Source organism: Pelobates fuscus, chromosome 2 (genome assembly GCF_036172605.1).
Source record: "Pelobates fuscus isolate aPelFus1 chromosome 2, aPelFus1.pri, whole genome shotgun sequence".
NCBI lineage: Eukaryota > Metazoa > Chordata > Amphibia > Anura > Pelobatidae > Pelobates > Pelobates fuscus.
In genome coordinates, this window is record NC_086318.1 from 288,226,999 (window position 1) to 288,239,863 (window position 12,865).

Below are 12,865 nucleotides of genomic sequence, written 5' to 3' on the forward strand. Positions count from 1 at the left end.
TGGAATGTGCGTAAATGAAATTAAGAGAATGCGATCTCGCTAATGTTGGTAGAATATCAAACTCTGGTTGCGACAAAAGACAAGACGCTTCTGGATAGGGAAAAAAGTGGTCTGATTATGACATCATAATGCAAAAAAGAAATAAACAAAAGCTTACGGCACCTGAGGTTCCTAGTTGGTCTCCCATACAAGTACTAACCAGGCCCGAGTCTGGATGGCTTCCGAGATCTGACGAGATCAGGCATTTTCAGACTGGTATGGCCGTAAGTGAAATTAAGAGAATGCGATCTCGCTAATGTTGGTAGAATATCAAACTCTGGTTGCGACAAAAGACAAGACGCTTCTGGATAGGGAAAAAAGTGGTCTGATTATGACATCATAATGCAAAAAAGAAATAAACAAAAGCTTACGGCACCTGAGGTTCCTAGTTGGTCTCCCATACAAGTACTAACCAGGCCCGAGTCTGGATGGCTTCCGAGATCTGACGAGATCAGGCATTTTCAGACTGGTATGGCCATAAGTTAAATTAAGAGAATGCGATCTCGCTAATGTTGGTAGAATATCAAACTCTAGTTACGACAAAAGACAAGACGCTTCTGGATAGGGAAAAAAGTGGTCTGATTATGACATCATAATGCAAAAAAGAAATAAACAAAAGCTTACGGCACCTGAGGTTCCTAGTTGGTCTCCCATAGGGAAAAAAGTGGTCTGATTATGACATCATAATGCAAAAAAGAAATAAACAAAAGCTTACGGCACCTGGGTTCCTAGTTGGTCTCCCATACAAGTACTAACCAGGCCCGAGTCTGGATGGCTTTCAAGAGCTGACATTTTCAGACTGGCATGGCCGTAAGTGAAATTAAGAGAATGCGATCTCGCTAATGTTGGTAGAATATCAAACTCTGGTTGCGACAAAAGACAAGACGCTTCTGGATAGGGAAAAAAGTGGTCTGATTATGACATCATAATGCAAAAAAGAAATAAACAAAAGCTTACGGCACCTGAGGTTACTAGTTGGTCTCCCATACAAGTACTAACCAGGCCCGAGTCTGGATGGCTTCCGAGATCTGACGAGATCAGGCATTTTCAGACTGGTATGGCCGTAAGTGAAATTAAGAGAATGCGATCTCGCTAATGTTGGTAGAATATCAAACTCTGGTTACAACAAAAGACAAGACGCTTCTGGATAGGGAAAAAAGTGGTCTGATTATGACATTATAATGCAAAAAAGAAATAAACAAAAGCTTACGGCACCTGAGGTTTCTAGTTGGTCTCCCATAGGGAAAAAAGTGGTCTGATTATGACATCATAATGCAAAAAAGAAATAAACAAAAGCTTACGGCACCTGAGGTTCCTAGTTGGTCTCCCATACAAGTACTAACCAGGCCCGAGTCTGGATGGCTTCCGAGATCTGACGAGATCAGGCATTTTCAGACTGGTATGGCCGTAAGTGAAAATAAGAGAATGCGATCTCGCTAATGTTGGTAGAATATCAAACTCTGGTTGCGACAAAAGACAAGACGCTTCTGGATAGGGAAAAAAGTGGTCTGATTATGACATCATAATGCAAAAAAGAAATAAACAAAAGCTTACGGCACCTGAGGTTCCTAGTTGGTCTCCCATAGGGAAAAAAGTGGTCTGATTATGACATCATAAGGCAAAAAATAAATAAACAAAAGCTTACGGCAAATGAGGTTCCTAGTTGGTCTCCCATACAAGTACTAACCAGGCCCGAGTCTGGATGGCTTCCGAGATCTGACGAGATCAGGCATTTTCAGACTGGTATGGCCGTAAGTGAACTTAAGAGAAGGCGATCTCGCTAATGTTGGTAGAATATCAAACTCTGGTTGCGACAAAAGACAAGACGCTTCTGGATAGGGAAAAAAGTGGTCTGATTATGACATCATAATGCAAAAAAGAAATAAACAAAAGCTCACGGCACCTGAGGTTCCTAGATCGTCTCCCATACAAGTACTAACCAGGCACGAGTCTGGATGGCTTCCGAGATCTGATGAGATCAGGCATTTTCAGGCTGGTATGCCCGTAAGTGAAATTAAGAGAATGCGATCTCGCTAATGTTGGTAGAATATCAAACTCTGGATGCGACAAAAGACAAGACGCTTCTGGATAGGGAAAAAAGTGGACTGATTATGACATCATAATGCAAAAAAAAAATAAACAAAAGCTTAAGTCACCCGAGGTTCCTAGTTGGTCCCCCATACAAGTACTAACCAGGCCCGAGTCTGGATGGCTTCCGAGATCTGACGAGATCATGCATTTTCAGACTGGTATGGCCGTAAGTGAAATTAAGAGAATGCGATCTCGCTAATGTTGGTAGAATATCAAACTCTGGTTGCGACAAAAGACAAGACGCTTCTGGATAGGGAAAAAAGTGGTCTGATTATGACATCATAATGCAAAAAAGAAATAAACAAAATCTTACGGCACCTGAGGTTCCTAGTTGGTCTCCCATACAAGTACTAACCAGGCCCGAGTCTGAATGGCTTCCGAGATCTGACAAGATCAGGCATTTTCAGACTGGTATGGCCTTAAGTTAAATTAAGCGAATGCAATCTCGCTAATGTTGGTAGAATATCAAACTCTGGTTGCGACAAAAGACAAGACGCTTCTGGATAGGGAAAAAAGTGGTCTGATTATGACATCATAATGCAAAAAAGAAATAAACAAAAGCTTATGGCACCTGAGGTTCCAAGTTGGTCTCCCATACAAGTATTAACCAGGCCCGAGTCTGGATGGCTTCCGAGATCTGGCATTTTCAGACTGGTATGGCCGTAAGTGAAATTAAGAGAAAGCGATCTCGCTAATGTTGGTAGAATATCAAACTCTGGTTGCGACAAAAGACAAGACGCTTCTGGATAGGGAAAAAAGTGGTCTGATTATGACATCATAATGCAAAAAAGAAATAAACAAAAGCTTACGGCACCTGAGGTTCCTAGTTGGTCTCCCATACAAGTACTAACCAGGCCCGAGTCTGGATGGCTTCCGAGATCTGACGAGATCAGGCATTTTCAGACTGGTATGGCCGTAAGTGAAATTAAGAGAATGCGATCTCGCTAATGTTGGTAGAATATCAAACTCTGGTTGCGACAAAAGACAAGACGCTTCTGGATAGGGAAAAAAGTGGTCTGATTATGACATCATAATGCAAAAAAGAAATAAACAAAAGCTTACGGCACCTGAGGTTCCTAGTTGGTCTCCCATACAAGTACTAACCAGGCCCGAGTCTGGATGGCTTCCGAGATCTGACGAGATCAGGCATTTTCAGACTGGTATGGCCATAAGTTAAATTAAGAGAATGCGATCTCGCTAATGTTGGTAGAATATCAAACTCTAGTTACGACAAAAGACAAGACGCTTCTGGATAGGGAAAAAGGTGGTCTGATTATGACATCATAATGCAAAAAAGAAATAAACAAAAGCTTACGGCACCTGAGGTTCCTAGATCGTCTCCCATACAAGTACTAACCAGGCACGAGTCTGGATGGCTTCCGAGATCTGATGAGATCAGGCATTTTCAGGCTGGTATGCCCGTAAGTGAAATTAAGAGAATGCGATCTCGCTAATGTTGGTAGAATATCAAACTCTGGTTGCGACAAAAGACAAGACGCTTCTGGATAGGGAAAAAAGTGGTCTGATTATGACATCATAATGCAAAAAAGAAATAAACAAAAGCTTACGGCACCTGAGGTTCCTAGTTGGTCTCCCATACAAGTACTAACCAGGCCCGAGTCTGGATGGCTTCCGAGATCTGACGAGATCAGGCATTTTCAGACTGGTATGGCCGTAAGTGAAAATAAGAGAATGCGATCTCGCTAATGTTGGTAGAATATCAAACTCTGGTTGCGACAAAAGACAAGACGCTTCTGGATAGGGAAAAAAGTGGTCTGATTATGACATCATAATGCAAAAAAGAAATAAACAAAAGCTTACGGCACCTGAGGTTCCTAGTTGGTCTCCCATAGGGAAAAAAGTGGTCTGATTATGACATCATAAGGCAAAAAATAAATAAACAAAAGCTTACGGCAAATGAGGTTCCTAGTTGGTCTCCCATACAAGTACTAACCAGGCCCGAGTCTGGATGGCTTCCGAGATCTGACGAGATCAGGCATTTTCAGACTGGTATGGCCGTAAGTGAACTTAAGAGAAGGCGATCTCGCTAATGTTGGTAGAATATCAAACTCTGGTTGCGACAAAAGACAAGACGCTTCTGGATAGGGAAAAAAGTGGTCTGATTATGACATCATAATGCAAAAAAGAAATAAACAAAAGCTTACGGCACCTGAGGTTCCTAGTTGGTCTCCCATACAAGTACTAACCAGGCCCGAGTCTGGATGGCTTCCGAGATCTGACGAGATCAGGCATTTTCAGACTGGTATGGCCATAAGTGAAATTAAGAGAATGCGATCTCGCTAATGTTGGTAGAATATCAAACTCTAGTTACGACAAAAGACAAGACGCTTCTGGATAGGGAAAAAGGTGGTCTGATTATGACATCATAATGCAAAAAAGAAATAAACAAAAGCTCACGGCACCTGAGGTTCCTAGATTGTCTCCCATACAAGTACTAACCAGGCACGAGTCTGGATGGCTTCCGAGATCTGATGAGATCAGGCATTTTCAGGCTGGTATGCCCGTAAGTGAAATTAAGAGAATGCGATCTCGCTAATGTTGGTAGAATATCAAACTCTGGTTGCGACAAAAGACAAGACGCTTCTGGATAGGGAAAAAAGTGGACTGATTATGACATCATAATGCAAAAAAAAAATAAACAAAAGCTTAAGTCACCCGAGGTTCCTAGTTGGTCCCCCATACAAGTACTAACCAGGCCCGAGTCTGGATGGCTTCCGAGATCTGACGAGATCATGCATTTTCAGACTGGTATGGCCGTAAGTGAAATTAAGAGAATGCGATCTCGCTAATGTTGGTAGAATATCAAACTCTGGTTGCGACAAAAGACAAGACGCTTCTGGATAGGGAAAAAAGTGGTCTGATTATGACATCATAATGCAAAAAAGAAATAAACAAAATCTTACGGCACCTGAGGTTCCTAGTTGGTCTCCCATACAAGTACTAACCAGGCCCGAGTCTGAATGGCTTCCGAGATCTGACAAGATCAGGCATTTTCAGACTGGTATGGCCTTAAGTTAAATTAAGAGAATGCAATCTCGCTAATGTTGGTAGAATATCAAACTCTGGTTGCGACAAAAGACAAGACGCTTCTGGATAGGGAAAAAAGTGGTCTGATTATGACATCATAATGCAAAAAAGAAATAAACAAAAGCTTATGGCACCTGAGGTTCCAAGTTGGTCTCCCATACAAGTATTAACCAGGCCCGAGTCTGGATGGCTTCCGAGATCTGGCATTTTCAGACTGGTATGGCCGTAAGTGAAATTAAGAGAAAGCGATCTCGCTAATGTTGGTAGAATATCAAACTCTGGTTGCGACAAAAGACAAGACGCTTCTGGATAGGGAAAAAAGTGGTCTGATTATGACATCATAATGCAAAAAAGAAATAAACAAAAGCTTACGGCACCTGAGGTTCCTAGTTGGTCTCCCATACAAGTACTAACCAGGCCCGAGTCTGGATGGCTTCCGAGATCTGACGAGATCAGGCATTTTCAGACTGGTATGGCCGTAAGTGAAATTAAGAGAATGCGATCTCGCTAATGTTGGTAGAATATCAAACTCTGGTTGCGACAAAAGACAAGACGCTTCTGGATAGGGAAAAAAGTGGTCTGATTATGACATCATAATGCAAAAAAGAAATAAACAAAAGCTTACGGCACCTGAGGTTCCTAGTTGGTCTCCCATACAAGTACTAACCATGCCCGAGTCTGGATGGCTTCCGAGATCTGACGAGATCAGGCATTTTCAGACTGGTATGGCCATAAGTTAAATTAAGAGAATGCGATCTTGCTAATGTTGGTAGAATATCAAACTCTAGTTACGACAAAAGACAAGACGCTTCTGGATAGGGAAAAAGGTGGTCTGATTATGACATCATAATGCAAAAAAGAAATAAACAAAAGCTTACGGCACCTGAGGTTCCTAGATCGTCTCCCATACAAGTACTAACCAGGCACGAGTCTGGATGGCTTCCGAGATCTGATGAGATCAGGCATTTTCAGGCTGGTATGCCCGTAAGTGAAATTAAGAGAATGCGATCTCGCTAATGTTGGTAGAATATCAAACTCTGGTTGCGACAAAAGACAAGACGCTTCTGGGTAGGGAAAAAAGTGGTCTGATTATGACATCATAATGCAAAAAAGAAATAAACAAAAGCTTACGGCACCTGAGGTTCCTAGTTGGTCTCCCATAGGGAAAAAAGTGGTCTGATTATGACATCATAATGCAAAAAAGAAATAAACAAAAGCTTACGGCACCTGGGTTCCTAGTTGGTCTCCCATACAAGTACTAACCAGGCCCGAGTCTGGATGGCTTTCAAGAGCTGACATTTTCAGACTGGCATGGCCGTAAGTGAAATTAAGAGAATGCGATCTCGCTAATGTTGGTAGAATATCAAACTCTGGTTGCGACAAAAGACAAGACGCTTCTGGATAGGGAAAAAAGTGGTCTGATTATGACATCATAATGCAAAAAAGAAATAAACAAAAGCTTACGGCACCTGAGGTTACTAGTTGGTCTCCCATACAAGTACTAACCAGGCCCGAGTCTGGATGGCTTCCGAGATCTGACGAGATCAGGCATTTTCAGACTGGTATGCCGTAAGTGAAATTAAGAGAATGCGATCTCGCTAATGTTGGTAGAATATCAAACTCTGGTTACAACAAAAGACAAGACGCTTCTGGATAGGGAAAAAAGTGGTCTGATTATGACATTATAATGCAAAAAAGAAATAAACAAAAGCTTACGGCACCTGAGGTTTCTAGTTGGTCTCCCATAGGGAAAAAAGTGGTCTGATTATGACATCATAATGCAAAAAAGAAATAAACAAAAGCTTACGGCACCTGAGGTTCCTAGTTGGTCTCCCATACAAGTACTAACCAGGCCCGAGTCTGGATGGCTTCCGAGATCTGACGAGATCAGGCATTTTCAGACTGGTATGGCCGTAAGTGAAAATAAGAGAATGCGATCTCGCTAATGTTGGTAGAATATCAAAATCTGGTTGCGACAAAAGACAAGACGCTTCTGGATAGGGAAAAAAGTGGTCTGATTATGACATCATAATGCAAAAAAGAAATAAACAAAAGCTTACGGCACCTGAGGTTCCTAGTTGGTCTCCCATAGGGAAAAAAGTGGTCTGATTATGACATCATAAGGCAAAAAATAAATAAACAAAAGCTTACGGCAAATGTGGTTCCTAGTTGGTCTCCCATACAAGTACTAACCAGGCCCGAGTCTGGATGGCTTCCGAGATCTGACGAGATCAGGCATTTTCAGACTGGTATGGCCGTAAGTGAACTTAAGAGAAGGCGATCTCGCTAATGTTGGTAGAATATCAAACTCTGGTTGCGACAAAAGACAAGACGCTTCTGGATAGGGAAAAAAGTGGTCTGATTATGACATCATAATGCAAAAAAGAAATAAACAAAAGCTTACGGCACCTGAGGTTCCTAGTTGGTCTCCCATAGGGAAAAAAGTGGTCTGATTATGACATCATAATGCAAAAAAGAAATAAACAAAAGTTTACGGCACCTGAGGTTCCTAGTTGGTCTCCCATACAAGTACTAACCAGGCCCGAGTCTGGATGGCTGCCGAGATCTGACGAGATCAGGCATTTTAAGACTGGTATGACCGTAAGTGAAATTAAGAGAATGCGATCTCGCTAATGTTGGTAGAATATCAAACTCTGGTTGCGACAAAAGACAAGACGCTTCTGGATAGGGAAAAAAGTGGTCTGATTATGACATCATAATGCAAAAAAGAAATAAACAAAAGCTTAAGTCACCCGAGGTTCCTAGTTGGTCCCCCATACAAGTACTAACCAGGCCCGAGTCTGGATGGCTTCCGAGATCTGACGAGATCATGCATTTTCAGACTGGTATGGCCGTAAGTGATATTAAGAGAATGCAATCTCGCTAATGTTGGTAGAATATCAAACTCTGGTTGCGACAAAAGACAAGACGTTTCTGGATAGGGAAAAAAGTGGTCTGATTATGACATCATAATGCAAAAAAGAAATAAACAAAAGCTTACGGCACCTGAGGTTCCTAGTTGGTCTCCCATACAAGTACTAACCAGGTCCGAGTCCGGATAGCTTCCAAGATCTGACGAGATCAGGCATTTTCAGACTGGTATGGCCGTAAGCAAAATTAAGAGAATGCGATCTCGCTAATGTTGGTAGAATATCAAACTCTGGTTGCGACAAAAGACAAGACGCTTCTGGATAGGGAAAAAAGTGGTCTGATTATGATATCATAATGCAAAAAAGAAATAAACAAAAGCTTACGGCACCTGAGGTTCCTAGTTGGTCTCCCATACAAGTACTAACCAGGCCCGAGCCTGGAAGGCTTCCGAGATCTGACGAGATCAGGCATTTTCAGACTGGTATGGCCGTAAGCAAAATTAAGAGAATACGATCTCGCTAATGTTGGTAGAATATCAAACTCTGGTTGCGACAAAAGACAAGACGCTTCTGGATAGGGAAAAAAGTGATGTCTGATTATGACATCATAATGCAAAAAAAGAAATAAACAAAAGCTTACAGCACCTGAGGTTCCTAGTTGGTCTCCCATACAAGTACTAACCAGGTCCGAGTCTGGACGGCTTCCGAGAACTGACGAGATCAGGCATTTTCAGACTGGTATGGCCGTAAGTGAAATTAAGAGAATGCGATCTCGCTAATGTTGGTAGAATATCAAACTCTGGTTGCGACAAAAGACAAGACGCTTCTGGATAGGGAAAAAAGTGGTCTGATTATGACATCATAATGCAAAAAATAAATAAACAAAAGCTTACGGCACCTGAGGTTCCTAGTTGGTCTCCCATACAAGTACTAACCAGGCCCGAGTGTGGATGGCTTCCGAGATCTGGCATTTTCAGACTGGTATGGCCATAAGTGAAATTAAGAGAATGCAATCTCGCTAATGTTGGTAGAATATCAAACTCTGGTTGCGACAAAAGACAAGACGTTTCTGGATAGGGAAAAAAGTGGTCTGATTATGACATCATAATGCAAAAAAGAAATAAACAAAAGCTTACTGCACCTGAGGTTCCTAGTTGGTCTCCCATACAAGTACTAACCAGGCCCGAGTCTGGATAGCTTCCAAGATCTGACGAGATCAGGCATTTTCAGACTGGTATGGCCGTAAGCAAAATTAAGAGAATGCGATCTCGCTAATGTTGGTAGAATATCAAACTCTGGTTGCGACAAAAGACAAGACGCTTCTGGATAGGGAAAAAAGTGGTCTGATTATGACATCATAATGCAAAAAAGAAATAAACAAAAGCTTACGGCACCTGAGGTTCCTAGTTGGTCTCCCATACAAGTACTAACCAGGCCCGAGTCTGGATGGCTTCCGAGATCTGACGAGATCAGGCATTTTCAGACTGGTATGGCCATAAGTGAAATTAAGAGAATGCGATCTCGCTAATGTTGGTAGAATATCAAACTCTAGTTACGACAAAAGACAAGACGCTTCTGGATAGGGAAAAAGGTGGTCTGATTATGACATCATAATGCAAAAAAGAAATAAACAAAAGCTCACGGCACCTGAGGTTCCTAGATCGTCTCCCATACAAGTACTAACCAGGCACGAGTCTGGATGGCTTCCGAGATCTGATGAGATCAGGCATTTTCAGGCTGGTATGCCCGTAAGTGAAATTAAGAGAATGCGATCTCGCTAATGTTGGTAGAATATCAAACTCTGGTTGCGACAAAAGACAAGACGCTTCTGGATAGGGAAAAAAGTGGACTGATTATGACATCATAATGCAAAAAAAAAATAAACAAAAGCTTAAGTCACCCGAGGTTCCTAGTTGGTCCCCCATACAAGTACTAACCAGGCCCGAGTCTGGATGGCTTCCGAGATCTGACGAGATCATGCATTTTCAGACTGGTATGGCCGTAAGTGAAATTAAGAGAATGCGATCTCGCTAATGTTGGTAGAATATCAAACTCTGGTTGCGACAAAAGACAAGACGCTTCTGGATAGGGAAAAAAGTGGTCTGATTATGACATCATAATGCAAAAAAGAAATAAACAAAATCTTACGGCACCTGAGGTTCCTAGTTGGTCTCCCATACAAGTACTAACCAGGCCCGAGTCTGAATGGCTTCCGAGATCTGACAAGATCAGGCATTTTCAGACTGGTATGGCCTTAAGTTAAATTACGAGAATGCAATCTCGCTAATGTTGGTAGAATATCAAACTCTGGTTGCGACAAAAGACAAGACGCTTCTGGATAGGGAAAAAAGTGGTCTGATTATGACATCATAATGCAAAAAAGAAATAAACAAAAGCTTATGGCACCTGAGGTTCCAAGTTGGTCTCCCATACAAGTATTAACCAGGCCCGAGTCTGGATGGCTTCCGAGATCTGGCATTTTCAGACTGGTATGGCCGTAAGTGAAATTAAGAGAAAGCGATCTCGCTAATGTTGGTAGAATATCAAACTCTGGTTGCGACAAAAGACAAGACGCTTCTGGATAGGGAAAAAAGTGGTCTGATTATGACATCATAATGCAAAAAAGAAATAAACAAAAGCTTACGGCACCTGAGGTTCCTAGTTGGTCTCCCATACAAGTACTAACCAGGCCCGAGTCTGGATGGCTTCCGAGATCTGACGAGATCAGGCATTTTCAGACTGGTATGGCCGTAAGTGAAATTAAGAGAATGCGATCTCGCTAATGTTGGTAGAATATCAAACTCTGGTTGCGACAAAAGACAAGACGCTTCTGGATAGGGAAAAAAGTGGTCTGATTATGACATCATAATGCAAAAAAGAAATAAACAAAAGCTTACGGCACCTGAGGTTCCTAGTTGGTCTCCCATAGGGAAAAAAGTGGTCTGATTATGACATCATAATGCAAAAAAGAAATAAACAAAAGCTTAAGTCACCCGAGGTTCCTAGTTGGTCCCCCATACAAGTACTAACCAGGCCCGAGTCTGGATGGCTTCCGAGATCTGACGAGATCATGCATTTTCAGACTGGTATGGCCGTAAGTGATATTAAGAGAATGCAATCTCGCTAATGTTGGTAGAATATCAAACTCTGGTTGCGACAAAAGACAAGACGTTTCTGGATAGGGAAAAAAGTGGTCTGATTATGACATCATAATGCAAAAAAGAAATAAACAAAAGCTTACGGCACCTGAGGTTCCTAGTTGGTCTCCCATACAAGTACTAACCAGGTCCGAGTCCGGATAGCTTCCAAGATCTGACGAGATCAGGCATTTTCAGACTGGTATGGCCGTAAGCAAAATTAAGAGAATGCGATCTCGCTAATGTTGGTAGAATATCAAACTCTGGTTGCGACAAAAGACAAGACGCTTCTGGATAGGGAAAAAAGTGGTCTGATTATGATATCATAATGCAAAAAAGAAATAAACAAAAGCTTACGGCACCTGAGGTTCCTAGTTGGTCTCCCATACAAGTACTAACCAGGCCCGAGCCTGGAAGGCTTCCGAGATCTGACGAGATCAGGCATTTTCAGACTGGTATGGCCGTAAGCAAAATTAAGAGAATGCGATCTCGCTAATGTTGGTAGAATATCAAACTCTGGTTGCGACAAAAGACAAGACGCTTCTGGATAGGGAAAAAAGTGATGTCTGATTATGACATCATAATGCAAAAAAAGAAATAAACAAAAGCTTACAGCACCTGAGGTTCCTAGTTGGTCTCCCATACAAGTACTAACCAGGTCCGAGTCTGGACGGCTTCCGAGAACTGACGAGATCAGGCATTTTCAGACTGGTATGGCCGTAAGTGAAATTAAGAGAATGCGATCTCGCTAATGTTGGTAGAATATCAAACTCTGGTTGCGACAAAAGACAAGACGCTTCTGGATAGGGAAAAAAGTGGTCTGATTATGACATCATAATGCAAAAAATAAATAAACAAAAGCTTACGGCACCTGAGGTTCCTAGTTGGTCTCCCATACAAGTACTAACCAGGCCCGAGTGTGGATGGCTTCCGAGATCTGGCATTTTCAGACTGGTATGGCCGTAAGTGAAATTAAGAGAATGCAATCTCGCTAATGTTGGTAGAATATCAAACTCTGGTTGCGACAAAAGACAAGACGTTTCTGGATAGGGAAAAAAGTGGTCTGATTATGACATCATAATGCAAAAAAGAAATAAACAAAAGCTTACTGCACCTGAGGTTCCTAGTTGGTCTCCCATACAAGTACTAACCAGGCCCGAGTCTGGATAGCTTCCAAGATCTGACGAGATCAGGCATTTTCAGACTGGTATGGCCGTAAGCAAAATTAAGAGAATGCGATCTCGCTAATGTTGGTAGAATATCAAACTCTGGTTGCGACAAAAGACAAGACGCTTCTGGATAGGGAAAAAAGTGGTCTGATTATGACATCATAATGCAAAAAAGAAATAAACAAAAGCTTACGGCACCTGAGGTTCCTAGTTGGTCTCCCATACAAGTACTAACCAGGCCCGAGTCTGGATGGCTTCCGAGATCTGACGAGATCAGGCATTTTCAGACTGGTATGGCCATAAGTGAAATTAAGAGAATGCGATCTCGCTAATGTTGGTAGAATATCAAACTCTAGTTACGACAAAAGACAAGACGCTTCTGGATAGGGAAAAAGGTGGTCTGATTATGACATCATAATGCAAAAAAGAAATAAACAAAAGCTCACGGCACCTGAGGTTCCTAGATCGTCTCCCATACAAGTACTAACCAGGCACGAGTCTGGATGGCTTC

At 42.0% G+C, this 12,865-nt stretch overlaps 37 pseudogenes; all 37 read right to left on the reverse strand.

Annotated features, from left to right (window-relative positions):
- Positions 1 to 150: 150 nt before the first annotated feature.
- Positions 151 to 269, reverse strand: LOC134594136 (5S ribosomal RNA; annotated as a pseudogene).
- A 134-nt stretch (positions 270 to 403) lies between these two features.
- On the reverse strand, positions 404 to 522 carry LOC134594917 (5S ribosomal RNA; annotated as a pseudogene).
- A 467-nt stretch (positions 523 to 989) lies between these two features.
- LOC134597298 (5S ribosomal RNA) lies at positions 990 to 1,108 on the reverse strand (annotated as a pseudogene).
- A 225-nt stretch (positions 1,109 to 1,333) lies between these two features.
- Positions 1,334 to 1,452, reverse strand: LOC134594137 (5S ribosomal RNA; annotated as a pseudogene).
- Positions 1,453 to 1,677: 225 nt separating this feature from the next.
- LOC134588515 (5S ribosomal RNA) lies at positions 1,678 to 1,796 on the reverse strand (annotated as a pseudogene).
- Positions 1,797 to 2,183: 387 nt separating this feature from the next.
- Positions 2,184 to 2,302, reverse strand: LOC134589209 (5S ribosomal RNA; annotated as a pseudogene).
- Positions 2,303 to 2,436: 134 nt separating this feature from the next.
- On the reverse strand, positions 2,437 to 2,555 carry LOC134588289 (5S ribosomal RNA; annotated as a pseudogene).
- A 377-nt stretch (positions 2,556 to 2,932) lies between these two features.
- LOC134594138 (5S ribosomal RNA) lies at positions 2,933 to 3,051 on the reverse strand (annotated as a pseudogene).
- A 134-nt stretch (positions 3,052 to 3,185) lies between these two features.
- LOC134594918 (5S ribosomal RNA) lies at positions 3,186 to 3,304 on the reverse strand (annotated as a pseudogene).
- Positions 3,305 to 3,438: 134 nt separating this feature from the next.
- On the reverse strand, positions 3,439 to 3,557 carry LOC134589343 (5S ribosomal RNA; annotated as a pseudogene).
- A 134-nt stretch (positions 3,558 to 3,691) lies between these two features.
- LOC134594139 (5S ribosomal RNA) lies at positions 3,692 to 3,810 on the reverse strand (annotated as a pseudogene).
- Positions 3,811 to 4,035: 225 nt separating this feature from the next.
- Positions 4,036 to 4,154, reverse strand: LOC134588517 (5S ribosomal RNA; annotated as a pseudogene).
- A 134-nt stretch (positions 4,155 to 4,288) lies between these two features.
- On the reverse strand, positions 4,289 to 4,407 carry LOC134594919 (5S ribosomal RNA; annotated as a pseudogene).
- A 387-nt stretch (positions 4,408 to 4,794) lies between these two features.
- LOC134589210 (5S ribosomal RNA) lies at positions 4,795 to 4,913 on the reverse strand (annotated as a pseudogene).
- A 134-nt stretch (positions 4,914 to 5,047) lies between these two features.
- LOC134588291 (5S ribosomal RNA) lies at positions 5,048 to 5,166 on the reverse strand (annotated as a pseudogene).
- Positions 5,167 to 5,543: 377 nt separating this feature from the next.
- Positions 5,544 to 5,662, reverse strand: LOC134594140 (5S ribosomal RNA; annotated as a pseudogene).
- A 134-nt stretch (positions 5,663 to 5,796) lies between these two features.
- Positions 5,797 to 5,915, reverse strand: LOC134597655 (5S ribosomal RNA; annotated as a pseudogene).
- A 134-nt stretch (positions 5,916 to 6,049) lies between these two features.
- On the reverse strand, positions 6,050 to 6,168 carry LOC134589344 (5S ribosomal RNA; annotated as a pseudogene).
- Positions 6,169 to 6,635: 467 nt separating this feature from the next.
- Positions 6,636 to 6,753, reverse strand: LOC134589034 (5S ribosomal RNA; annotated as a pseudogene).
- A 225-nt stretch (positions 6,754 to 6,978) lies between these two features.
- LOC134594142 (5S ribosomal RNA) lies at positions 6,979 to 7,097 on the reverse strand (annotated as a pseudogene).
- Positions 7,098 to 7,322: 225 nt separating this feature from the next.
- LOC134588759 (5S ribosomal RNA) lies at positions 7,323 to 7,441 on the reverse strand (annotated as a pseudogene).
- A 225-nt stretch (positions 7,442 to 7,666) lies between these two features.
- Positions 7,667 to 7,785, reverse strand: LOC134598434 (5S ribosomal RNA; annotated as a pseudogene).
- Positions 7,786 to 7,919: 134 nt separating this feature from the next.
- LOC134589213 (5S ribosomal RNA) lies at positions 7,920 to 8,038 on the reverse strand (annotated as a pseudogene).
- A 134-nt stretch (positions 8,039 to 8,172) lies between these two features.
- Positions 8,173 to 8,291, reverse strand: LOC134595029 (5S ribosomal RNA; annotated as a pseudogene).
- Positions 8,292 to 8,425: 134 nt separating this feature from the next.
- On the reverse strand, positions 8,426 to 8,544 carry LOC134595861 (5S ribosomal RNA; annotated as a pseudogene).
- Positions 8,545 to 8,681: 137 nt separating this feature from the next.
- LOC134588707 (5S ribosomal RNA) lies at positions 8,682 to 8,800 on the reverse strand (annotated as a pseudogene).
- Positions 8,801 to 9,177: 377 nt separating this feature from the next.
- On the reverse strand, positions 9,178 to 9,296 carry LOC134595754 (5S ribosomal RNA; annotated as a pseudogene).
- Positions 9,297 to 9,430: 134 nt separating this feature from the next.
- Positions 9,431 to 9,549, reverse strand: LOC134594920 (5S ribosomal RNA; annotated as a pseudogene).
- Positions 9,550 to 9,936: 387 nt separating this feature from the next.
- LOC134589214 (5S ribosomal RNA) lies at positions 9,937 to 10,055 on the reverse strand (annotated as a pseudogene).
- Positions 10,056 to 10,189: 134 nt separating this feature from the next.
- On the reverse strand, positions 10,190 to 10,308 carry LOC134588293 (5S ribosomal RNA; annotated as a pseudogene).
- A 377-nt stretch (positions 10,309 to 10,685) lies between these two features.
- LOC134594143 (5S ribosomal RNA) lies at positions 10,686 to 10,804 on the reverse strand (annotated as a pseudogene).
- A 225-nt stretch (positions 10,805 to 11,029) lies between these two features.
- LOC134589215 (5S ribosomal RNA) lies at positions 11,030 to 11,148 on the reverse strand (annotated as a pseudogene).
- A 134-nt stretch (positions 11,149 to 11,282) lies between these two features.
- Positions 11,283 to 11,401, reverse strand: LOC134595030 (5S ribosomal RNA; annotated as a pseudogene).
- Positions 11,402 to 11,535: 134 nt separating this feature from the next.
- LOC134595862 (5S ribosomal RNA) lies at positions 11,536 to 11,654 on the reverse strand (annotated as a pseudogene).
- A 137-nt stretch (positions 11,655 to 11,791) lies between these two features.
- Positions 11,792 to 11,910, reverse strand: LOC134588708 (5S ribosomal RNA; annotated as a pseudogene).
- A 377-nt stretch (positions 11,911 to 12,287) lies between these two features.
- Positions 12,288 to 12,406, reverse strand: LOC134595755 (5S ribosomal RNA; annotated as a pseudogene).
- Positions 12,407 to 12,540: 134 nt separating this feature from the next.
- On the reverse strand, positions 12,541 to 12,659 carry LOC134594921 (5S ribosomal RNA; annotated as a pseudogene).
- Positions 12,660 to 12,865: the final 206 nt, after the last annotated feature.